Source organism: Gymnoscopelus braueri, assembly GCF_963280865.1.
Source record: "Gymnoscopelus braueri genome assembly, chromosome: 5".
In the NCBI taxonomy this organism is placed as follows: domain Eukaryota; kingdom Metazoa; phylum Chordata; class Actinopteri; order Myctophiformes; family Myctophidae; genus Gymnoscopelus; species Gymnoscopelus braueri.
Window position 1 is genome coordinate 25,002,313 of NC_137606.1, and position 27,500 is coordinate 25,029,812.

General features: G+C 41.5%; 1 protein-coding gene across 1 annotated transcript in view; it reads right to left on the minus strand.

The window, feature by feature from the left end:
• LOC308084866 (neprilysin-like) overlaps positions 1 to 27,500 on the minus strand; it is a 91,440-nt gene that overhangs the window by 52,022 nt on the left and 11,918 nt on the right. The gene's annotated exons all lie outside the window — the stretch shown is intronic.

Below are 27,500 nucleotides of genomic sequence, written 5' to 3' on the forward strand. Positions count from 1 at the left end.
CCGGAAAGCTCGCCCAGAATCGTTTTTTTTTACTCTCTCTCGCTTTGCTGCCTGAGCCCTGAGCAGCACAGTGCACGTTAACGCCAGTCAGTCAGCGCCGTCAGTTAGCGTATCAGCGTCTCAGATACGCTGTTTTGAACAGTTTTTGAAGGTGTACGGTGGCGACGAAAAAAAATCTCAAGGTGTACGACGTACACAGCATCTGACGGTAGAACCCACCACTGCCGTCACACTCACTGTCACAAGTCACAACCCTGTCACACTCACAGTCACAACCCTGTCACACTCACAAGGTTGGCAGTTGCTCCTAAATAGCTGAAGGGGTTCAGGTGAATGGCGTGAGTCACCCGAGTCGAGTGTGCCCTGCTTTTGAGGTTCTCACTCATTTAAAACGTGCTTCCAGATACTCTCATTTAATGTAGGCTACCATCAGTAAAGCCTAATAGCCTATGAGTCTTATGATCAGTAAATGTTAGTCAAACATAAAAAATCAAATGTGTTCACCTTCAGATCATGTTTTAGCATACATGTAAGATCCAGCTTTTGTGTGATTACGCTATAGGGTAAATTTTCATGTAGCCTAATATTTAGTCTGCATTTAAAACAATTAAATGTCAAAGGAATGGGCCTACTTCAGAGATCAGCCTTTAGTCATTATATAGCTTCCAAATGAGATGCTTTGTGTGATTTTGTCACCATGGAGTAGGCTACTTTAATGCACTCATGTGGGTCTGCGAAGAAAATAAAACATTAGACAGAGGAAATGGTTCTGCACCACCAAGAACAATTAACATTTAGAACTACAAAACATGAATTTTTAGCCATTGAATTGAATCACTGAACCGTTATGTGTGGAACCACTAAATTATAAGTTAAACAGTTTCTCAGTCCACTAAAAAGGTTTTGGAAAAAAAGTTTTATGAATTGATTAATATAACCGAAAGGCATAACTGTGTAATTACCTTTTTGAGGACATGTAATCTGTTACTCATAAATTGGGCTTGCTTGTGGACACCAAAGTTCACTTAAAGGTCACTCTTACCAGACCAATTAACTCAGTAAACAAGTGATACTGGAGGGTCAAAGGGTGGGTGGCCTATTAACCTTAAAGGAAACAGCAGTTTGGGACTATATATCAGCTCAAAGAGGGAATGACTGCACTGCTATGAAAAGAACACTGTGGCGTAGAACCAGTGATCAATGGGGGTTCTTGCCATGAAAAGGTTTGAGAACCAGTATCCAGTGGTTTTAATGTCAAGAACCCCCAAATTGTGTATGTATTTAGCAGATCTACAGGCTCACAACGCATTGACACACACTATTTTAAATAGCCGATGTAGAGGCCAAAAGCGATTTTGATGACCCCCTGGAACTCCCCGGACCCCACTTTGGAAACAACTGTCTGGCATAGACACATGTACCTGCAGAATATTAAATCCTATTTATAGAGTGTGCAGTTATGTTATTTGTATGCTTAATCCTTCTCACCAGTGTCTTCTTACAAAGAATGCTTTTGCTTTCCAGCCATCCCAATAAAGTAAATAACAATAGCAAGCCGCTATAACAGACAAAAGCAATATATAAAAGCCTGTTTATTTTGCTGTATAACCCTAACCCTAGGAGGTGTAGATTTAGTGTAAAGCCTCAATCTACTATATGACTTGTCTTTTTTTTGAGTGATCTTCAATATTGTAGTATTTTGTGTTGGCTTGACGTCTGTGCTAAACCTTTTTATTCCCCAAGCAATCCTTTGTTATTTTCTCAGTATACCCTCATTGTCAATTATATCTGCCCTCTGCACTTCTGAAATCACTCCTGGTGAGAGCATGTGTTGGCACCACACAGCAAGATTCTTTAATTTAGCTCTGAGAATGTACAGTAAGAAACAAACCCAAATAGACCCGTTTCTTACACTCTTTAGAGTTCAAATATACACTGACGATTTGCATGCGTCCTGCTTTACCAGCCATGTTTCACAGATTTTGCTGATCTACAGTGGGAGTTTATCCTGCAGACTCCACAGTTTCTGGCCATAATTAGATGCTTTTTGCCTCAGGGTATATCTGCATCAGAGCAATTGTCTATTAGCTCTCTCTCTCTCTCTCTCTCTCTCTCTCTCTCTCTCTCTCTCTCTCTCTCTCTCTCTCTCTCTCTCTCTCTCTCTATATATATATATATATATATATATATATATATATATATATATATATATATATATATATATATATATATATATATATCATTTGTGTTTGTTTTAATTTCCAAATCCATAATTATTAATTATACATTCATTTGCCTGTAGGCAACATCTCTGGCGCTATTTCTCATCATTTTTGTTGTCATACCAATCCCCCCCCCCCCCCTTCTTTTTCTTTCTGGCTAGCTGTCAGTAAACCAGCATGTTTTGTCCTCCTGGAGTGTATTGGATTTTAATTGCACAGTGCCCTTGGACATATTTGTATTAACTGTTTAACTTTTGATTGTGAACATGTGCTCTGCTTCAGTACTACTCTGATGCAAACCATGGAATAATTCCATACAGACTTGCCAAATGCAGACATAAATAAATCATGATGATATGTTCCATGAAATGTATTGCTTACGAGTTATCACCAACTTTGTCAGCACTTGATGATTCATAAGCCTAATTGCAAGTCTTGAGCGACACGTTGCTCAACTTTTTTAAATCTTTTTTAAAGTTTCAACTGAAAATGCTAGGCTTGTTAGGCCTTTCTCAGAACTCTAAACTGACAAGCACTGGTGTATTGACATGTCGCATGCTGAGCACCAGCTGACTTCCAAGTAACACATGTGAACAATCTGTTCCAGTATAGTGAAACTGTGACTATTCTGCATTTTTTTAAAATATAAACAATAGAACCCTAACCATATTTACTATTAGTTTAAAGGCAGACATTCATTTTGCCACTGTCTTAATTACGCACTTCACCAACAGTACAACAGATTTTTATTAGTGTCTTCTTCAGAAGAAGCCAGTTGATGTTGTGATTTTGAAGGTCACTCAAATGATGAGTTCTCTTTGACTATTTGGGTCAGGGGTCTTATCCACACACACACACACACACACACACACACACACACACACACACACACACACACACACACACACACACACACACACACACACACAGTCACACACACACACACACACACACACACACACACACACACACACACACACACACACACACACACACACACACACACACACACACACACACACACACACACACACACTAGCACACACTAGCACACACACACACACACACACACACACACACACACACACACACACACACTAGCACACACTATCACACACTAGCACTAGCACTAGCACAAGCACTTACTTAAACCTCTTCGTTCCCTGTGGAACACAAGGCACAAGCACACAACACAACAAACACAGTAGAGGAACAGCCTCCTCCGTCAGGCAGAGGGTTTTCAGACGAGGTTTGCCATGAGGCATGAGGGAGACAGAAGCTTATAACAGTGATATAAAGAGGAAGATGCAGAGCTAAAAATTGCCAGCCTGACATATTTTCCTGGACTTGATGCACATATTCCAAGTGTTCTGTTCTATTTTCTTTTCTCCTTTTTTTCAGATGTTATTTATATTCCATCAGAAGAATGGAAACATACTGCAAGTCTGCCTGTCAGTATGTATGTCTGGAAGATACAGCAATGATACCGTAATGACCCTGCTCATTTATATGTCATATCCCTTGTTATTTACAACATCCTCAGAATGGTGATACTGCCATCTGTTCTCACATTTCAATGATTTAGGTGACAAAACAATAAAATGTGCAATAAAGCATCAGATCAGTGTGCACATGGGTAATGGTCACAATATTAAAGACATTGGCCGAATGATGCTATGGACTCTTGATATGTACTGTACAATGTTGCAATATTCACCATGTTCATCCTGCACTTCCTGCACTGGTTTCCAAATCATTATACCTGATTAAATCAGAGATTGTGTTTTGCCTGGCTGAGAGGCATTCTAATGAGTGGCAGTATTTCCAGATAAAAGCGCACAAATTGCATCTCTACAAAAGTGTCAGTCACTACGCCTTAGTTACCTTGTCTAGCAACGGCCACCAGCTAGCTGTCAGACATGAAAAGTATTATAATAAATGTTCAAAAAGTATGAATGAATTTCAAATTGATTCATTTGAATTAGTTCAAGTAAATGTTTTGATGATATTACCTCAAATTGATACCAGCCTGCACCTAAACACACTCTAAATGGGCAAAGCAACAGTTTGCCCCACTAGAAAGGGAAATTAATAAAGGAACTATTTTTCTTAGTGAATAAACTTTCAAAACAAGCTTGTGCCATCATTGCTTTGATATCCAACGATAAATATTAACAATAACTAAACCGTGGTATAATCACAATAATACAATCAAAGTTGTGGTATGCCACACCCTCTTGGGTGTTATGGCTTATTAATACCTTTTTTGTTTCTTTCATGCATTCATGACAATACCAGCTACAGTTTATCAAATGGCTTATCCACTGTTGTTTTGCAGTTGTGATTCATTAGATATACAGTATAGCTGTAAAAATGATCAGAACTGAAAAAGCCATCAATTTGATTACATCTTTTAAAAGCCTCCAAATTACTAAGAACAAGAATAAATAACTGACAGTCATATTATTACCAGCTGCATGCTGTATTTTTATTTCTGTGTGTGTGTGTGTGTGTGTGTGTGTGTGTGTGTGTGTGTGTGTGTGTGTGTGTGTGTGTGTGTGTGTGTGTGTGTGTGTGTGTGTGTGTGTGTGTGTGTGTGTGTGCCGTGTGTGTGTGTGTGTGTGTGTGTGTGTGTGTGTGTGTGTGTGCGCCGTGTGTGTGTGTGTGTGTGTGTGTGTGTGTGCGCCGTGTGTGTGCGGCTTTAGAGTCCGACTGGCCACGCTGAGACACACCACGTAGCTCCAGCAGCCCATAAAGTTTCCCCCCATAAACTTCACTTGAAAGTTACATTTAAGAAACTTTAATAATTATGACAGCAGCGAAAGTTATTAAGTAACATCGTCCATCTTGTAGAGGAGCTCCTGTCTCTGCTGCTCTCTCTCTGTCCGTGTGCAACATGCAGTTATTAAAGGAGCAGAGCTGTTAGCCCCGCCCCAGTCGATGTGCAAGACCACAACGCGTCGCAGATGGAAGCGGTGTGGGCTTGTAGGTCAGCTCAGCTGTGTTCCCTGCGCTAGACGGGAGGGGGCGTATGATCCCATAGCATGGGAGGACGGCCCGTCTCCCCATTGGCTTAAAGGACAGGCAAAATGGGGAAGTGTCCCCATTAGCTTAAAGGAGTGAAGGACAGCCAGGACAGCCAATGATTGAAAACATGTTGCGAATATATCGAACACATGTCGATCACATGGATAACTAATAGGTCTGTCTGTTCTTAGACCAGCTTTGCAGCTGGTAAAAACCCACAGTAGGCCTATATTATAAAGTCTCTCTGATTTCCATGGGAACCAATGATAGAAACAGAGACATCCCTGATTATGCACCTTCTGCCTTGATTATGTCCCCTTGGCAAAGCCATATCTTGTCAAGTGGCATCTGTCGTCTCCTCTTTCTCTCTCTCTCTCTCTCTCTCTCTCTCTCTCTCTCTCTCTCTCTCTCTCTCTCTCTCTCTCTCTCTCTCTCTCTCTCTCTCTCTCTCTCTCTCTCTCTCTCTCCCTCCTTCTTAGATCCTACATGTTAGATACATACAGGTGTACTGCTCAAATGAAACTGTATTGCACTTAAAATGTGTTTCTGTCTGTCTGTCTGTCTGTCTGTCTGTCTGTCAATCTCCATCTGTCTGTCTGTCTGTCCGTCCGTCCGTCCGTCCGTCCTTCTTCTGTCTACTGTATGTGGATGTCTATGAACATGGCTCACACACTGACATACACACGCACGCACGCACGCACGCACGCACGCACGCACGCACGCACGCACGCACGCACGCACGCACGCACGCACGCACGCACGCACGCACACACACACACACACACACACACACACACACACACACACACACACACACACATTCACTCATCAATAATCTTATTGAAATCTAATCTAATCTTCTTTTTGCAGAGTCACAGGAACACCTGTGCAAAACTGTGCTGTGTGACAGCTGGAGGTTGATCAGGTCATCTGAGGCAGCGCATGATGCTGCGCCCCATGCACTGCTGGCCTGGCAGGTATTTTCTAAACTCTAAATGAACACTCAGGATTCTGTGTTGGCTGCTGCCCCAGACCTTCCAGAACAGTACCTGATCAAGTGTTTTTCACTTGCATTCGGGTGTAATTACTCCCACCTAATGGATGTATGTACACAGTCAAATCCTCAGTGTTCGTTAAACACTGAGAATATAGAAATGGAGCTATATGGGTTCATTTGAGTTCAACGAACACTAAGGATTTTACTGTGTATTAATGGTGAAACTTTCTCAACATATTTCTGGATGGTAATTGTTTCCCACAGGACAGCTAAAACATTGGATTCTAATAATAGACTATGAGAAGGATATATTTTCTTAATTTTAAAGATTTACTATTTCATGAATCAAGGTTATGATTTATTTGGGTTATCTGGTGACATCTAAGGATATACAAGGAATCCATTGTGGCAAAGGTGCTTGCATGCGTGTGCAATTTTGCGCAAGTGCCCGTGAGTGTGTATTTGAGAGTGTCAAGTACCCGTGAGTGTGTATTTGTGTGTGTTTTGAGAAGACGTATGCGTAAGCCGCTCTGTATGGGTCTGGACTGAACCCAGATGAATGCTCTCTGATAGCTTTCATCCGTATTGACCACTTAGCATGCCTTCAGCAAAGTGAGTACTCCACCATCTGGCACCTAATGCCAGACTCTCCAACACCGATAAAACTCCTGTCCCAGTCCCCAACACTCATCATGTGTGTACATGTGTGCATGCATGTGATGCATTTGTGTGCATGTGTGTGTGTGTGTGTGTGTGTGTGTGTGTGTGTGTGTGTGTGTGTGTGTGTGTGTGTGTGTGTGTGTGTGTGTGTGTGTGTGTGCGTGTGTGCGCGTGTGCGTCGTGTGCGTGTGCGTCGTGTGCGTGCGTGTGTGTGTGTGTGTGCGCATGCTTGCAAGTGTGTGCGTGCATGTGTGCATGCACACGCAGGTCTGCATGTGGCTGCTTGTGAGTACGTGGGTTGTGTGAGCTCACATTTACCTTCACAAGTTGCATTAGGACGGAGTGATTGATTAAGGATAGTGATTGGTTTTAAACATCATTTTCAGCTGTTCAATTGCTGCCATAAGTAGCCTACACGGCATAGCAAGCTCTTGTATATAGCATTGGTGTTTCTGCTTAATGACTCAGACGCCTACTTTTTATAGTCATTCTAATTCACATACTGTTGATAGGATGTTGACTTTGAAAAGCAACCATTATTCAGATGCGGTGGCGTGTCTTGGCCCATTCCTCAGAGGGTTTCTGCCTCTACAGAGTATTACCAAATTGCCTGTCTTAGCGCTGTGGTATTTGGGTTTTGTCCTGTGACAAACTGACAAACTACTTTATGACAAATGTCTTTGAAATGCAAACAGATCGAGTGGGATGGTTTATGTGCCTTCATGCTCAGCTCCCAGTGAGGGGCTGTCTGAAGCTACAATAGCCTCCTGTTGAGGTGCTGACATCCACAGTCCACCACTGACATTACTACATCTCTGTGTTTGGCCCCTTCCCCATGTCCTCTGGTGTAGTTTAATTCTTTAAAAAAAAGTCCAGTATTTTTCTCCATCCAAAAACGCCCCTACGGGAGATTTAGAGTACATCAATCTTTCCTGTATGCCAGGATCTATGAATATAATATGCTAATGTGGCACGCCCCCGCAATCCCATTCACATAATAATCAATAACAATTATCCCTACTAGACCATACCCGGTGAGGTGCGCAGGCAAAAGTAGTTGCAAACGTGGGGTTATTGCACGTCCTGTTGCGCGTCCCGTCCCGTAGGCCCCCCCCTCCTCTCGCGAGTCCCGTTGCGGCCCCCCCACTGGAGCCGTCGCCAACACACACACACGCGCAACCCGTCGCGAGCACACACACACACACACACACGCACACGCACACACCCTCATGCGGCCAGAGCTGTCCCCCGTCGCGAACACACATACGCGGCCGTCGTGCGAACACAAATAATGTACATTTTGACACGTGCCTCCCCAACGTGCATACACGGCCGCGGAGGCGAGTGTTCTGTGTGTGCAACAGTGTAACGCTGTGGGGCTGTAGATGCGACGCATGCGCACACACAGAGCCAGCGTGTGTGTCGCGGCTGGATTGGATGCGACGCATGCGCAGTTTGATCGGGCACAGACGAAGACACCAGACACCAAGACACCAAGACAGACCGACAGAGGTTACTCAAATTATAGTATGATACACATTTGATCTGCCAGAAAACAGAGAACATTTCAGGACATCCAAACAGAAACACGGATTGGGTCAAACACTAAATGGACCATCGCAAGAACCACTGATCCGGTTACTTCCTCATTGACCAATGCAGGTCTTTAGTGAGTCTATGATTGGCGTTCTGGCTGTGACATCACATCACATCCGAGTCATGTGGTCTGTGTCAAACCTGAATCTAGCGTGTGCTATGGCAAAAGACCAAATTTAGTTGTAGAACACAAAATGTATGTCTCACAACAATCTCCTTCACAGAGTCCTGTGCACACTGAAAGTGAACCAGTTCAGTTGTTATGAAGGACAACGATTTGGACTACCAAATTGACCCTATGGAGCCATTGCCCCCCAATGTTATGCAAATAAAAATACAACCACTTTTCCCTTTTATTCTATGTGGTGAAGCACTTTTTTCTAGCTTTATTTAAAATGTATAAGGAAAGATCCCATTCCAAGGCAGTGATGTGAAAAGGGTTCAAATTCATCTCTGTGAGAGAGGATGCCTGGTGAAGACTTAAAACACATTGCACTGTGATGAATTCTGTTAGCCTGCATGCCAAATGATATGGGAAGAAAATCACTGCTTCCACAGCTGTTTTGAACGGAGCTTCTGTTTGTAATAGTGTGCTCGCTTGAGAGGGTTCTCAAAAAGCTTTCCCAGCCAGGCCTGCCTGCAGTTTATGGATGACCAGCCAACTTGTCAAACAGACCTTTCAGCCAGGGCTCAAACCGGGTTATTGTCTCACTTCATTTGCATGTATTTTAGTTCATTCTAACTTTCTAGCATTGAAGTTCAGTCTCTTAAAAATACAGTCTTACAGTGTTTAATGTTTAATGAACAATGTTTGCAATAGATTTTTCATTACTTTCCCACTCCACAGCAATGCCAACCGAAATGTCTTCTGTCCCAAAACTCAAGCATTTAATTCTCAAGTTAAACAAGGCAGTGTTTTCTAAAAGTGACGCCAATTAGGTTGCGGTGTATCTGAAAGATGTGACAGGGAGCTGCCCTGTTCTATCAAGGTGAATATACATCTATGTGGTAATTGCATGGGAATGAATGAGAGACGGGAGATAGAGCCCACAGGGAGAAGGTGCTGTTACAGTAATGGAGGATAATGAATATATCCAATCTGCTCATTAAAGAGAAAAGACACACACACACACACACACACACACACACACACACACACACACACACACACACACACACACACACACACACACACACACACACACACACACACACACACACACCACCCACAGGGACAGAAGTGAGGATGAACCTTGCCTACACACGCACGCACGCACGCAAGCACAGACACACACACTCACGCACACATGCACGCCTGCACACACACGCACAGGTAAACAGATGGGTTTGTCACATCACTTTATTGTGCTCCCCTCACTCTCTTTCCAAGCCTTTCATCTCTTCTCTTTTCTCCCTTCTTTCACCTTCTGTTCATTCCTGCTACATTAAATGCAACACATGCTCATTTATTGTATACATGTTTTCTCATGATAAAATGCGCAATTGACGTGCGAGAGAGAGAGGGAGAGAGAGAGAGAGGGGGAGAGGCATATCACGGGATACGTCGATTAAAATGAATTGGAATAAACACAAATGTATGTATTGGGTCTGACTCTGGAGATAGCATCCTAGTGAACTATCCTGCAGTGTGTCAGCCCTTGTCGGGGATCAATCCTGTTGTGAAGACCACAACGATATTATAACAGCCGATGTCAAGAAATAAACTCCTGCAGTGTGTAATGCTTAACGATCAGATAACCCCCCGAGCACTTTAAGGTCCTGCAATGTGTCCCCACACATATTTCTGTGTTGTCTGACTCACCTGCCGGTGAGGAGCCCCCACCAGGAGGACATAGAGCATTCATCCTTCTCCTCCCGCCTAACACTCCCCGCTGACAGGTGCCGCCCCAGCAAGTAGGAGTACGTGCAATGACCAATAACACCCTCCCCGTTTGGCTTCCCTCCCCCGAACACGGGTCAATCGTGTTCGTGTAGAAGCTCGTCGCACTACGGTGGGTTCGAACCCACAACCTCTGTGGTGGTGGGCAGTGACTCTACCACTGTGCCACCCGAGCGCCCTGCAAGAGATCATTTAACTTTCAGGTTGTAAAAAAAAAAAAAGTTAGTCCCTCACACTGATCTTCTCTTACAATTTATTAAAGGAATGTTTCGGTCAACTGACCGTCTTCAGGCATCTGAATAAACAAAAATAATCCCCTCTATAGGGAACAAAGAGAAACAAGGTCCAATCATGGAGCCAAGCGAATTAAATACCACAGACATGGTCAATGATCAGAGGGGACCCAGAAATACATGAAGTGTAAAAGTAGATTTGGGAGTACTGCAGGAAAGCTACCCCCCCCCCTCCCTCTTTCTTCTTTTGTCCTATTTTTCCTTTATTCTCTTATTTTACCTTTTTTTCCATTTTTTGTATACATTTTTGTTGGTATATGTAAATTTAAAAAAATGATGCAGGATGAATTAAACAAGTAAAGAACTTGTAAGATAAATGAAATCAATAACATGTAATGTAATGTACGAACCTGCAATAAAGTATAAAAAATAAATAAAATAAAAGATCAGAGGGGAAGGCGGACTCATACCGGTGATATAGCACAAGCAATAAGTCCACATTCAATATTAAAAGCACAAATACAAATGAACACATTTCCCGGATATGATGCAAGAAATAAAGTTCACCAGCTAAAACCACACTTGGGCAAGTAAATGAAAATAAATTAATCAATAAGATCTATTAAATCAGAGGTCAAAGTATGAAAAGTGTACAGCAACAGTATCACAGTAACCATGACGACGATATAAACAGGATTCAAACATCAGTAAATGCATGTCCCAGTGGGTTATGGCAATAAATACCCAACGGGTATAATTCAAACAATTTAACAATCGAAGGATCAGATCATATTCATGTATTCATATAGTCTGGCCATGCCAGGCTAACCCAGAAGTACAATCTGAACGCCCAGGGTGGATGTACAATCTGAGCACCCTCTGAACACCAGGACGGGTGTTCCGAGCAGATGCGCAGTAACTGGTTTAAATAACCCTAAACCCCATAATAATAACTTTACTTGTATAGCAAAAGATTATTAAGAGAGAGAGAGAGAGAGAGAGAGAGAGAGAGAGAGAGAGAGAGAGAGAGAGAGAGAGAGAGATTGAGCTAAGAAGCTAAAAGCTGGAGTTGCAAAATACCTCATTTTAGAGATGTTTCTTATAAAAACAGGACTGGACAACCTTATTTACTTGTGCGTTAAAACTGAGATAGCTGTAAAATAAAAATAAAAAAAACTCTGGCTGTAGGATTATTGCAGTGGAAGATGGATGGCCAAATAGAATGACTTCTGATTTGCTATTAATTTGCTGTGAACAGGTTTGAGCCATCCAACAGTGTAAATCAACTAAACATGCTTTGAGAGTTGTTAGGCAACCAGAATCCTGAGAATGTATAGGCAGGTAGAGTGGTGTGTACATGATGACTGTGCTAAGTGAGAACATTCTTTGAGAAGCATGTCAAGGAGCTGATCAATAGCAGGTTACCACCCACCCTTGACCCCCACACATTCGCTTACTGGCAAAACAGACCCACAGGCGACACCGTAGCATAACACTCCACAGCACCCTCACCGACCTGGAGAAGAGGAACTCCTATTTGTGAATGCTGTGGTGGAAAAAGTACTCAAATGTTTTACTTAAGTAAAAGTATCAATACTGCAATGTAGAAGTACTCTGTTACAAGTAAAAGTCTGGAATTCAAAACGTACTTGAGTAAAGGTACAAAAGTATTGGTATCAAAATGTACTTAAAGTACCAAAAGAAAAAGTACTAAAATGTTTGAAAATAGCAGATCTACAAGCTCACAACGTGTCGCAATGCGACCCATTGTGAGCTTGTAGATCGGCTATTTTTAGCCTATTCAAATAGCCTAGGTATTAAATAGGGCTAAAGTTGTTAATGTATGTTCTATAATGTAATAATTTATATCTGCAAAGTAACTAGTAACTAAAGTTTTCAAATAATTCTAGTGGAGTAAAAGTACAATATTTACCTCTGAGATGTAGTGGAGTGGAAGTAAAAGTATTGAAAATTCTCCAGTAAAGTAAAAGTACCTCAATTGTAATTAAGTACAGTACTTGAGTAAATGTACTTAGTTACTTTAGTTTACACCACTGACTACAGCTCAGCATTCAACACCTAAGTCCCCTAGCTCAAGTACATAGGACCCAACCCCAGTCTATACAGCTGGATCCTGGACAGTCGGATCAATCGACGGCATAATGTATTGTAGAGGGTCAGTGACTTCAAGTTCCTCAGCATCCACATCAGTTAGAACGGCACCTGATGGGATGAACACACCACCAGCCACGTGGCGAAGAAAGAACAGCAATGCCCCTTTCACCTCATCCTACGGGCCTCCTACAGAGGCACCATAGAGCATTCGTGACCAGCTGTATCACAGCCTAGTATGGAGACTGCACTTCCCTCAACCACAAAGCACTACCCCCTGCCTTGAGCACGGGTCTTCAACGTTTTTCAGCCCAAGGAGCACTTAGCTGAGAGAGAAATGAAACAGGGACCCCCACTACATATTGTATAAAATTGTGTTGCAGATTTTTAAAAAATCATAGATTTCATAGATAGCTTCATAGACAGCATAGTTGCATAAATTTATGTTTTTAGTTCATTTTTTTTTACACATTAGCTGTGTATTTTCAGACATTTAACCAGCCCCTACTAAACTTGACCATTGGCTCTGTACTCGGTTTCCTTTTTATTTATTTTATTTTTTGCTTTTCTCCCACTACATGAAACCTCTTTGCTATAAGCTCACAACGTGCTTGTAGATCTGCTATTTTTGGTTATATGTTCCCCTCACCTCCCTCAGAATCCTATCACACAAAGAGGACCCCCTGTAGTAACTCTGAGGACCCCCTAGGTCCTGTTGAAAAGCCCTGCTCTTGAGTGTTTCATTATCTGGGGGTAACACCAACACGTGACTCTGGCCTATCGGGTCAGGCGAGGGGGAGCATTTATACAGTGCAACAGTTCCCCCTGGTGGACAAACCTGAATCTGAACATCCTCTGCAGGCAATTATGTGGTTTTACTGTATGACTCTCGACTGTAACTCATTTAGAGTAAAATCTCCGAGAACTGATGACTAATATATTCACTGAATTTATGTCCAATGAGAATGCAGTTAATTACTTGACAACGTTTCCCAAGTGAGCTTCACAATGTCCTTCACATTTTGCTGCCTAATAGGCAGTCATTAGGGGAAAAGCCTGATGAAGTTTGTGTTATAACTCTGCTTATTCTCCTCACTTTAGCATATCAGTAACACAACGTATATAGGACGAGCTGAAGCAGGGGAATACTTTACCATGGAGTTGTACAGTATAGATATTGAAAGCAGCAGTCTGCCAGTAGAATTATATGTGTGAAGGTATTATATTATATATATATTATATTATATTATATGTATCACAGTGTGAAGGTATATTGTGCCTTTGAATGATCACCACTACCAGTCATCTCCATACATTAGCAGCCTGGGCAGTTCTAATGTAGAAAGTACCCTAACAAACGAGATGAAAAAACAACAACAACAACAACAACAAACAAACAAACATAATCTCACTAGCAATTTGCCAGCATTCATTTGATGCTGCTAATCATCTCTTAAAATTTGTAAAAATTTTAGCCAAGTTTTTTATTGCAAGCATAAAATTATTCTCTTATTTTGGGGTTGTTGTTGTTTCTATTATTATTATTATTATTATTATTATTATTATTATTATTATTATTATTATTACACTTACACTTATTATTATTATCATCATCATTATTTATTATTATTATTTATTATTATTATTTATTATTATTATTATTATTATTATTATTATTATTATTATTATTATTATTATTATTATTACTATTTTAGTTGCTGACTCTGAAGGCCTGTATGATAATGTAACACAACACAAACATCATACCAGTTCCATGGAAATATTAATATGAAACTATCAAAAAAGGCCTGATATGTGGATGTCACCAGGGGCAATTATTGAGCCTTGAACGCCTTGAAAATAGGACAGATATTGCAGAGCAACATGAGGCTTTTTTATCAGTTTCATTTTCCCTGAGTGTGAATAATACAGTATATGGATATTATGCACTGTGCTCTTGAATGCAGCAGAACATTATGTGCATCACCATAAACTACTACTGGGTGCGACGTTGACATGACAGCACATTACAACCAATATGACCTCTGTAAACACATCACTTTGCCATTTTGTTTCTGGCATAACATGCTATAGAAACATTTGTTATCTTGTCATTATTGTGATGGCACAATGATGATATGTCTTCTTGCTATAAAGTATAATGTATTATTATGTCTTGAGCTGCCCCTTTGCACTGAGACCTTAAAGTTGGTGTGTAAAAGTCATTTATGTTTTATCTCTATATTGCGATATCATTGCTGTATGTATACAGTAAGAGGGGTCTCCCCCCACCTCTTTAGCAAACAGATTTTCAGGTCGGATGAACGATTTTATCAGGATACAGGATTCATGATAAAGGGTATCAATGTGTTACTATCGTCATACAGTTCAAATATGACAAGTGCAGACTGTGTGTGTGCACGTGTGTGTGTGTGTGTGTGTGTGTGTGTGTGTGTGTGTGTGTGTGTGTGTGTGTGTGTGTGTGTGTGTGTGTGTGTGTGTGTGTGTGTGTGTGTGTGTGTGTGTGTGTGTGTGTGTGTGTGTGTGTGTGTGTGTGTGTGTGTGTGTGTGTGTGTGTGTGTGTGTGTGTGTGTGTGTGTGTGTGTGTGTGTGTGTGTGTGTGTGTGTGTGTGTGTGTGTGTGTGTGTGTGTGTGTGTGTGTGTGTGTGTGAAGCTGAGTAGGCCTATATATGGGAGTGGGAGGGACTGCAGGGGTATAGAGCACAAGAGCAGGAATAGAAAACAACATTTCTGCTACCCTGCCATATAGAATAGCAAATTTCATTTTATTCAGGATGCACCGCCAGAAGCTCTTGGCAAATCAATGTCAGGCACATTGCGTCCTTGTTTAGCTTTTAGTTGTCACTGTAACTGTGCAAGCATATTGTGCATACACATACTGTAGTGTATGTTATACATAACTGGCATAACTGCATTGCATATGCATTTCAATTAAATCTGATAGAGTAAACTGACTTTGGAATAGCTATGCTACCGATGAGCCAATACGACCGCACCACAGGCTACATAACCTGTCGTCGGGAGTAAAAATAAGAAATATACTTTCGCTACTCACCAAAACAAAGACGGTTTTATGGAGTTGAAAGCCAACTCTACTAAGTGGGAGCACTCTGAGCCTGTGGTGCGGTCGTATTGGCTCATCGGTAGGTAGCATAGCCTTAAGGGGAGAGGAACTCCACTGTCTAGGCTATGGACCAGAGCTAGAATTACATTAGCCTGGTGAATTGAGATAGAGAAAAGGGAGGTTTTACATCGTTCTCATTACTTCACTTTTCCCAGTCAAGGACAACAATATCATGGATGAATTAATTTCAAATAGATAATTGTATTATCAAGCACAATATTGATGTTATCTTTTTCACTGAAACGAGGTTAGACCAAGATAACAGTGCAGCTATCCTTTTTGAAGCAAGCCCTTCAGTTTTATGACATATGACTGATGGCTTAGTGAATAAGAAGTTGCCCTTTCAATGATTCCCTCCAATGCAAGAGATATCTTACGTAAATGTTTCCTCCTTTGAATATGTGGCTTTTCAGTGGATGTCCTCCTCTCGAGCTACAGTAGGTAGTAGTAATATGTTACTGAATATCTACAGGCCACTTAAATTCTGTGCAAACTATGTAGTTATTGTTGTCATCCATGTTGATGGACTGACTTTTATTAGAATTGATTTAAAAATCCTTTTATTAACTTTTAAGGCGCGAAAGGGTCTTGCACCCCAATATCTTGTTGACCTCCTGCCCCCCTACAACCCTCCCTGTGCCCTCATGTCCTCATATGGGGCTCTTTTAGAGGTCCCCAAAAATGTCAACTCGTAACCAAGGGAGAATGAGCCTTCCGTTCGTGCCCCAAAAATCTGGAATGCGCTGCCCAAGAGTATTCGAGCTTCTTAAAACGTAATTGTTTAGAAAAGCATTCTTGTAAAGTACCCTATACAGCCTAATCCCCCTATTTTCTTGTTGAATCTGTTTTAGCCGTTAGATCCCTAAGTTGTTAATTTTGTATTTTGCATCCTTTTAAATTGTGTTTTGTTTTCCTTGCTTTGTTTTAATGTTTTGCAGCACTTTGTGACTTCTGTTTAGAAAGGTGCTATATAAATAAAGTTTTTATTATTATTTAGTCAAGTACTACTTGAGTAAAAGTTTGAGGTATTTTTACTTTACTGGAGTATTTCCAATTTCCTTCTATTCCATTACATCTTAGAGGCAAATATTATACTTTTACTCAACTACTATTTGAACTATTTGAAAACTTATTTGAATTATTATTGCAAAACATACATTAACTACTTCAGCCCCATTTAATATTTGGTTATTTTGAAAATATCAGATCTACAAGCTCACAACGTGTGCAATAGGACTCGTTGTGAGCTTGTAGATCTGCTATTTTCAAAAGAGTTTAATAAATGTTATACATATATGATACCTTGTGAAACGGGCATTCTGCATAATGAGTATATTTACTTTTGGTACTTTAAGTATATTTTGATGCCAATACTTTTGTACTCAAGTAAATTTTGAATACCGGACTTCTACATTGCAGTGTTGATACTTTTACTTAAGTAAAAAATGTGTGCCTTTTCCACCACTGCACACATGGCACATAATAACACTGCCCACACACAAAAAGGAGCATGGGCTCTCCAAGGGTCTGAATATTTCTAAAGTTGTTTATTTGCTGTGTTTTCATAGAGAGAACTATCCCTATGCACACAAATATTCAAACAGAGGTTATCACAAAACACCAGTGAAATATTTATTCAGGCTTTCTCTTCTGCACCCACCCTCTCCTTTTTCTTTTTTAAGTAACCTTTAAATTCAAACTAGACCAGCACCAGCCTACTCGGGAATGATGCAAGTCGGGAATTATGCAAGTTGGAAATGCATGCCCCACCCGATTATGCAATACTCAGAGCCTTCTATTAGAGAGTTGCGCCAATGAGGGGTCAGAAACAGCGTCGGTCACGTGGTTCATGTAGCTGGAAATAGTGACAAGGAGCCGTCCACTTCAATGCATTCCATGTACTTCCGGTTCAGGGATTTGTCACTATTCGCCAATGTATGTGTATGTAGAAGACCTGGCCCGAAGAAGTGAACGGAGTTGGCGTAACTCTCTAATAGATGGCACTGGCAATACTGTACTCATTGTCAGAGTAAACGTTGTACCCATCTGTCTGTCTGTCCGGGCACGGCACTTCCTCAGGTCGTCTGCGACGCACACGCAGAGTTTGAAGTCGGCCTGCAGACGGTTCTCAAGATACATGAACTGCAGACGCACGCTCCCATGCACGCACAGATGGACAGAGATCTCACACATTTATAGTTGGATATCTCATGGAGACCTGAGGTCTCATTCTCAAGAGAGACCTGGTTCTGGTTTTCCTTCTTGGGTCTCAGACAATGAGCTTGTAGATCATTTCAATTCTAAAATTAAAAATGGTATTGATTATTCATTGCACCCAAGTTGAAGGTGATCTCCAGTAAGAAAAAAATCTTTATGTTCATTATGACCTCGATAAAGAGAGACTTTACGTTTAGTCATTCGGCTGTCCTTTTTCCATGCCATCATTGTCAAAACCATAATAACGGTCAACAGGCTAACAAACCCTCCTGTGTCAACTCAGTCGTCTCTGAATTTCTATCTACCTGAGTCTCCAATGAATTTCCCTCTTTTTTCACCGACAGACAAGCAGTCAATTCTCCATATCGGGTACAGGATATGTATCCACTTAGAACTAATTAAAATACCACACAATTTCATCCGATCAACCTTAAAAACCTTACCACTGACATTTACATAATACGACATCTGAAACTCTAATCCTGCATGCTCTATGCCCAAGAACGAGACGTCGAGACATCATCATAACGCCCTGGCTGCCAAGAACGACTTATGACGACTTCTTTACCTAGTACAAGCACTGGGTAAATGCTTTGAACAATTCAACAATTGGATGTACCACAATTTTCTTCAATTAAACCAAGACCAGGCCTTTTCAGAAAGTCCAGTTTCAGGCTTTTATTTGTGTAAGGTGAGGTCCAGGAAGTTGCCTGCTTCCACGCAGCATAATGTGATCCGATTTTGTCACGTAAATTACATATTTGCACGTGTGATTTCTCATTTTTGGCTGTGTACGATAGTTTTCTTTCAAATACGATAATGTTAAGCCTTCGGTACGATAATTACTGCTTGGCACTGCACACCCCTGGGCCATATGGGGGACACACCAAGTTTGAGGTCATTTGGTCAGATGATGCTATGCCCGGCCCGGGTTACACAGACAGAGATTATGTGAATTAATAGATAGATAATATTACAAAGTCAGCCTTTAAAACCTATATACTTCATTGACCGGAGTTCTCCAAGGCTTTAATACTGTAGGTCCACTCCCTCTACTCCATCTCTATAGCCATGAATAGCCGACCTACAAGCTCACATATGTTACCATAATTATGCAGTAAAGCGCTTTGAATTGCCTTATTGTGGGATCGCTAAAGCGATCACACTACTGTTATCTTCAACACCGTTTTTTATATACTTCCCCCCGTTTTTTGACGGCTAACTAGTCCTTCATACTTTTAGCTACAAACTCCATTCCAACTCTACAACGTTCGGCCTACTTAGGACATATCGGCTACCATTTGAATTTTTGAAATAATTTGTACTTTTAGAGATATTTCACTTTTTACTTCTAAAAAACTCCCATTCATTTCAATGGAGAAATTCATACTTTTAGATAGAAACTCCGTTCCAACTCTATAACGTTCAGCCTACTTAGGACATATTGGCTACCATTAGAATTTTTTGAAATAATTTGTACTTTTAGAGATATTTCACTTTTTAAATAGTAAAAATACTTAAAAGTTGATAAAAAGAGTAAAAATACTTAAAAGTTGTAAAAATTAGTAAAAGCTACTTTAAAGTAAATAAAGTGACTAAAAATACTTTAAAGTAAATACCTTGAGTAAAAATACTTAAGAGTACTTATATTGAGTAAAAATACTTAAAAGTACTCAAAATGAGTAAAAATACTTAAAAGTTGAAAAAAATAGTAAAAATACTTAAAAGTTGATAAAAAGAGTAAAAATACTTAAAAGTTGTAAAAATTAGTAAAAGCTACTTTAAAGTAAATAAAGTGACTAAAAATACTTTAAAGTAAGTACCTTGATTAAAAATACTTAAGAGTACTTATACTGAGTAACAATACTTAAAAGTACTCAACATGAGTAAAAAATACTTAAAAGTTGAAAAAAATAGTAAAAATACTTAAAAGTTGTAAAAATTAGTAAAAAATACTTTAAAGTAAATAAAGTGACTAAAAATAATTTAAAGTAAATACCCTTTAGAACCTTTCAAACCTTTAGAACCTCTTAAACCTTTAGAACCTCTTAAACCTTTCAAACCTTTCAAACCTTTCAAACCTTTCAAACCTTTAGAACCTTTCAAACCTTTAGAACCTCTTAAACCTTTCAAACCTTTAGAACCTCTTAAACCTTTCAAACCTTTCAAACCTTTCAAACCTTTAGAACCATTCAAAGCTTTAGAACCTTTAGAACCTTTAGAACCTTTAGAACCTTTCAAACCTTTAGAACCTCTTAAACCTTTCAAACCTTTCAAACCTCTTAAACCTTTCAAACCTTTAGAACCTTTCAAAACTTTAGAACCTTTAAAACCTTTAAAACCTTTAAACCTTTCAAACCTTTAACTCTACTAACACTATCAATACTCAATACCATCAACATTCTTAGCGATCCCACACTGTTTCTTCAGGAACAGTACCTTCTAGTTGAATAGTACTATACAAATAAATCTGTCGCTGAATGGCTAAGCTCTCCATGATCTCTTAATCATTTTTGATGTAGCCTACTGTGAGTTAAGACTTGATAAAATGTTTGCTGAATTAGTCACCGGAAACACAACATAATTTTATTGAAGACTTTCTCTGTTAGCATGCTAACAGTACTACTCAGAATGGGTTGTGTTTCTCTGGTATCTTCAGGCTGCTCCAACAAATCTCTAGACTAGAGTCTAGACTCTCCAGCTGGCCCAGAACAGAACACTGCTGCTCATGTACTGTCAAGAACTAGGAAAACAGATCGTTGCTGTCGGGCAGAAACCTCTTATTTCCATATTTTTTACTTTTAGTGTTTTTTTGGGCGGTGAAACCGCCCCTATAAGTGAGATTTGGAAAAATGTACATTTTCCTGCGCTGTGATCTGGGCCCAGGAAATTAGTAGAATTATCCTGCGCTGTGATTGGCCAATCACAGCCTATTCAGGACTGTGATTGGCCAGTGTCACATGACACATGTGCATAGCCCTATATAAGCAACCATAACTTGAAAAAAAACCAAGTTTTGGTTTTTTTCAAGTTATGGTTTTGTCCATCATAAAGAGTGTTTCAATAAATGTATTTATCCTTTGTACATGATTGATCGACTCCATTCAGTATTGTGATTAGCTAGCAAGACACCGCCCACTTCACACAGGGTGTGTTTTTTTTATTTATTAATGCCCTACATTTATCATACTACAGCGTCACACAAAAGTATCAAAAGTAGCAGATCTGCAAGTTCGAAACACAGTGCGAATCGACATGTTTTGAGCTACATCTGCTACTTTTGCCAATTTGTATTTGAATCCTGACAAGTAACTGTTTTGGACATATGAGGTTTCCACCCGACAGAGACTATGGTTCTCCCATAGCTTCTCTGCACAGGCTCCCTGTAAAACCCAGACTATCATTTTAAAATCCTCCTCCTCACCTATAAAGCCCTAATTGTCAGGCACTATCAAAGAGCTCATTGTACATTATTACCCCACTAGAACACTGTGCTCCCACAATGCAGGCCTACTGTACTAGTGGTGTAAGAAAGGCCATGCAGGTGTTGCCAATAATGATTACTAATGATTAAGGTGTTCTTACTTCCAGTTAATTGTGTATCATGCCAGTTCCTTAACAGACAGAAGGGCCTTATTGGGCAGTTGGATATTGAAGCCAGCCTACTCCAATTATCATTTATCAGAGTGTCTGTCTAGTTTGTTTGCCTCCAGAGCAGACCTCTCTGTGCAGTATGTGTCACTCCTGATAAGTGAGTACTTTATGTCGTAGGTTTTGTGCTTCTGTTCTTTATTTAAGTCAGTTTTGTGTCATTGTACTTTGTGCTAATTTGTTAGTTTGGTACAGTGTTGCTTTTCATGAATATGAACGTGTGTGTTTTTGGTTTTGTATTCCAGACCATACTGTCAGACTGTCATACTATTATACTGTCACTAAAGTCAGTAAAGTGGAAGTCAACTATACCAAGGTGGTGGTCCTGTGTCCATTTGTTCTAGCCGACAAACAGGGGCGAGTGCCAAATCTCCCCCATATACAGTCCTTTCATTAACCCTCAGCTACAAGTGGTTTCTAGAATCTCCAAAAGTAGAATGTGAGGCAGAGCTTTTAACTAGGTTCCTCTACCGTGTAACAATCTCCCAGGAAGACCACATTGGAAACAAGGGTTTTATTACGCTTTTAGGTGTATATCCTGGGTTTAAGTTATATTGTGTACTCGTATTTCTTTTACCAAAATCAAATCAAATCATATCAAATCAAATCAGACACCCTCTCTAAGTTCACAGTCCACACCAATGCAACTCCTTGCAACTTCAACTACTTGCAACTGCAACTCCTTGCAACTACTTGCAACCATTATCCCCAAATGGCAACGGTCTGCAACCGGTCAGTCCAGACCACAGGGAAGTCTTAAGTGAGTCACAGTGAGCGGCTTCTTTTCAGCGTCCTCTCTGTTTCTCCATTTGTTGCTTGAGAAGAGCCACTTGCTTGACTATGTCACCTGCCTTTGGCATTAAGACAAACAGATCATGATAGCCAAGGCCAAGGCCAAGGCAAAACAGTAAGACACTGACACTGTTATGATAATACAATAGGATAAAACCACAACAAAGCAACTTCTCTCTTTGGGCACGCAGAGACGTGTCCCATTTATTGCGCACACACTGCACTCTCACTGACAACTCAGTCAACACACACACAATGGGGAATCTGCTCAGCGGCAGTTTATAATAAACGTATTACAGTACCGTGCGTGCTGCGCCTGCGTTCAATAATCCAAACGTCACAATAATCCAAATGTCACAGTAATCGAAACGTCACAATAATCCAAATATGTCACAGTGATCCAAACGTGGATTTGCGCTCTGGAGTAATAGAAATAAATGTCCTCATGAGGCCGTGTGTGTCCAACGAGTTGAGAATGTCAGGGTGGACATGCATCAGGGACAGATGAGTGAGTCTTTTCTGTGTCATGGTGCTGCGTAGCCAGGTTTTCAGGCGGCGCAAGGCAGAAAAGGTCCGCTCTGATGAGGCCACAGAGATGGGTAGACACAGACATAACTCTATGAGTTTTTCAGCTTCTACAAGGAGCTTTCTCGTTTGTGGAAGGAGCTGGGTTATACGTGAAGCCACATCTTGAACTGTTTTACAGCGAGGCTCTGACTCTCTGATTAAATCACCAAGCATTTTAAGCTGGAGATCAAGGGGGCCTTTATCGATCTCCTTGGGTAGGTGGAGGCTCCCAAAATCAACCGCTTTCCCCTCTGCTGCCTGTATTACTGCTCTCTCTCTATTTGCAGCTATTTTCATAGCGTCTTGATCAAATCTTCTGTTCAGCTCCGCCAACACCAAATCAACAGCCTCGTAAAAGCCATGTCGCCAAATCACTGTTGGTTCGCTGTGCGCCACAGCCTCACGTTCCATAGTTTGGCGATAAAGAGATGGGGTTCTGCTCACCCTAACGGCGTCTGGCACTGGCATTTTCAGGCCTGTTTGCGAGGCCCACTTGCGGACCATCTCCTCCACAATTGCATCATCTCTCAGAGTTTTCATGCGCGCTTGGAGCATATTTGCACACTGGAGCGCACCCAGCGCACTAGCTTTGGGGCTCTGCAGGGTCCTGGCCACTGCCTCGCACGGCTCAAACAGTGCTTCACAGCAGAGAAGACCAAAAAAGGTTCTCCCTTTCAGAGCTTGTTTGTATAGTCCCCCGATCTTTGCCCTGGAATCCCCTCTGACAGTCCTGTCGTCTTTCAGTGAATCCAAGGTGGCCAAGAGAGTGCTGTAAGATGAGATAATGCGTTTGATGGCTATCGTGCGGACGCACCACCTTGTTGGGCATAGGCCTAGGATATTGACAGTTACCTCGTCGCAGCCAAAAATGATTCGTAAAGCTGTTTTCGCTTTGAGGATTCCCTAATTACAACAGCAACACCCCGCACAAAGTTCAAAGTACAATACTCACTTCGCGTGCGACTTCTTGTAGAACCAAGTCCAGCGAGTGGTTACTACAATGCACATACAATGACTGGGGGTTTAATTCTTTCAGGCGAGACTGAACTCCAGAAAACAGCCAGACATGTTACTGGCTCCATCAAAGCAATATCCAACTAGAAAAAGTGGTCCTCGGAGCACAGGTCAGGTAGGCTATTGTGGCCTCCTGGTGGCGCTATAATAGGCCAATGTGAAAAGGGTGCCATTTGTTCTTAGGCCTTGCACGACAATTGGACCCTGACTGCATTCATGATTTGAGGCATTTTGTTAAAAACATTTGTTTTACTAAATTAGACCTGCTGGTGGCTCTATAACAGGCCAATGTTAAAAGGGTGGCATTTGTTCCTCAACATAGTGTGAATGTGTGTGCAAAGTTTGACCGCAATCGGACAGTGCGTTCATGATTTGCGGAATTTTGTTCAAAACAAGCCAATAATGCAAACTTTAGATTTCAATCTTAGCCAATCAGGATAGAATATGAAAAATCAAACACATCCGTCTTGATCACATGACTATAGAGATCATGTGTACCGATTTGCGTGAAATTTGGGTAAAATTGGAAGGAGTAGTATAAAATAATGTGTTTTACATAAGTCGACCTCCTGGTGGCGCTATAAAAGGCAGATGTGAAAAATGCAGGGCAATGGTTTTTTGTTGACCTCTAGGGAGTGTGCATACAAAGTTTTACACAGATTGGTGCAGTTATAGGTAAAACACGAATTGGCCTGTTATAGCGCCACCATGAGGCCGATTGGAAAAATTTCAAGTGGCATTTCTTCCTCGGCCTAATGGGAATGTGCGTGCAAAATGTCACGGAAATTGCATGCTGTGTTGGAAGACATTTTTAGCCAATCAGGATGGAATATGAAAAATCCTAAAGACCGGTTTTGTTTAATGACTTTAGAGATACTGTGTACCGATTTGCGTGATTTTTGGACAAAATCTGTAGGATTACTGTCAAAAAATATGTTTTGCACAAATCGGCCTCCTGGTGGCGCTATAAAAGGGCCATGAGAAATATTTGGGGCAGAGGTTCTGAATTGGCATCCAGGGAGTGTGTGTGCACAGTTTCGCTGCGATCAAGCCAACGGTGCCGGAGACTAGCTGGTCACAGACGGACGGACGGACGGACGGACACACACACGGACACACGGACGGACGGACGGACAGGGTGAAAAACATACTCTCTCGCCATGCCTTTCGGCCTGGCGGAGACAATAACCCGTTCAATAGGAATGTTCAGCCTTAATGCACATGAATAGAGTTTGTCCAGTGCTGTCATGGGCATTATAAAATCCCAAAAATAAGCAGTGAGACTCGAGGTCGCTGTCAACAAATTGTAGATTAATTGAGAACTGCTCTATCTGTGGTGCTTGTATCTGTTGTGCCATCAGCTGTGAGACCATAAAAGTTACTTTGTGATGCACGGGTGACAATATCCCTCTGGATGGCATGGGCAAACTGTTGGATTATCTCATTTTGAATGGTATTGGACATCCAATTATCTCGTCGCAAAATCCACTCACGTTCGTTTGGCTCCACCATCATCTCGTATAATATTCCATCCCGCATAGTGTCACCCCTGAAGGCGACTCCCTTGCTGCCCAGGAATTGGATTGTTCTGAAAAGTAGTTCCAGGACGTTTTCGTGCGATTTGCTGTTGTTTAGCAGTGGCCAGTGCCATCTATTAGAGAGTTACGCCAACTCCGTTCACTTCTTCGGGCCAGGTCTTCTACATACACATACATTGGCGAATAGTGACAAATCCCTAAACCGGAAGTTCATGGAATGCATTGAAGTCGGCGGCTCCTTGTCACTATTTCCCGACGCTGTTTCTGACTCCTCATTGGCGCAACTCTCTAATAGAAGGCTCTGGCAGTGGCATCAGACAAGAGGGCACTGATAGGCACTTGCTTCAGTGCAACATGCTTCTCCACGGTGTGATTGTGCAACCATGATTTCTCGTGTTCTTTAAACTTTTCTTTAGCTTTACGCCAGTTTGCAAAACCCCCCTTAACAAATGTATTTGCTTCCCTCAAACTGTCTTCCCTTATGAGCTTTCTTTCCACTGCTTTCACGCAAGCAAAACATAGGACCCGATCACTCTCCGCCACGTAATGTATCCAGTTCCATGTTTTAAACCAAGCCGGTTTGAAAGAACGCTTGAAAGATTCTGTCCCAAAACTTCGTCCTGGAAATGTGAAGTTGCGCGGCTGGAACGGCTCCTCAAAGGCTGTTAAGCTGATGGCCTTTTGCCCCACCACAGTGATGGTTGGTGCTGGAGCCACCACCATGTTGGCAGCCTCATCATCGCTAGTCTCGGCGGAAGAAGGGCTGAGGTTGCGGGGGGGCGGTGTCCCTTACACCGGGCCCTGAGGGCACATCATGATCATCATCTTCCACGATGTTTACCACGATCTCTGCGGCAGTACTGCTGGTACTAGTTGAAGGCAACTGGCTGCTGTTTTCCTGGCTCAGCAGAGCTTCTCTTATGTTTCTTTTAGGCTTTGGTTGGCCCAAAAAATCTGAAATGCGCTTTTGCGACATTTTGTGCCCGCACGTTAATGCCCAATGTAAACAGGAAGGAAATGCATAATGCACCTGACCAGGGTGCAACGCGGTATGTCCCGCGATGTGCATTATTTGTAAATTAGATATTGCACTACCCCCCCCCCCCCCAAATAACGACCAACAACAACAGGAACATTATGCAAAAAAAAAGATTTTTTCCGCCCAGACCACTAGGGGTGCTGCAGCACCCTCAGCACCCCTACTTCCCACGGCTATGTTGTCTTGCGTCTTCCGTCTTCAGCTGATAATGTGGCTCCAAACAGGTGCACGGTCATTCTGTATTCTTCTATGGGTTGACTCGGGTTACCATCCATCCAAAACCCACCATAGAAAACGCAGTAGATCAGTATCTTTGTCTGGAACCCTGACCCGAGAACATCTACAGCGATGTGTCAAAGTGTCCCTGAGCAAGACACTTAACCTCTAACTGCTCCTCCTCCCTCTGTGGGGCAGTGATCAGTTGCCCCACTGAATTTCCCCTGGAGCAAATAGGTCAATTAGGCTCATCTCTGAACCTTGTCAAGACACCAACAAGGGTGTTAGTGAGATCAGGTCCCTGAGGACTACCCTGATCTTGTTTTACTTTGGATGGGAAAAACCCCATGGTGAGGTATATATCCCATACACGTCACGACCATCTGCTCTGCTAAGTAGCTCCTTGCGGAATTTCAGAGCATTGTCTTTCTCTATTATCCCTGCCATGAATCCCTTCATGGAGGTCTGGGTTCTTGCAGAGCTTTCTCTTTAAACCAATGGCACACTGCTCAGCTACACAGCAGTTAGTTTGGCATATTGACAGTATCATTTCTCAATGACAATCCGAGCAACA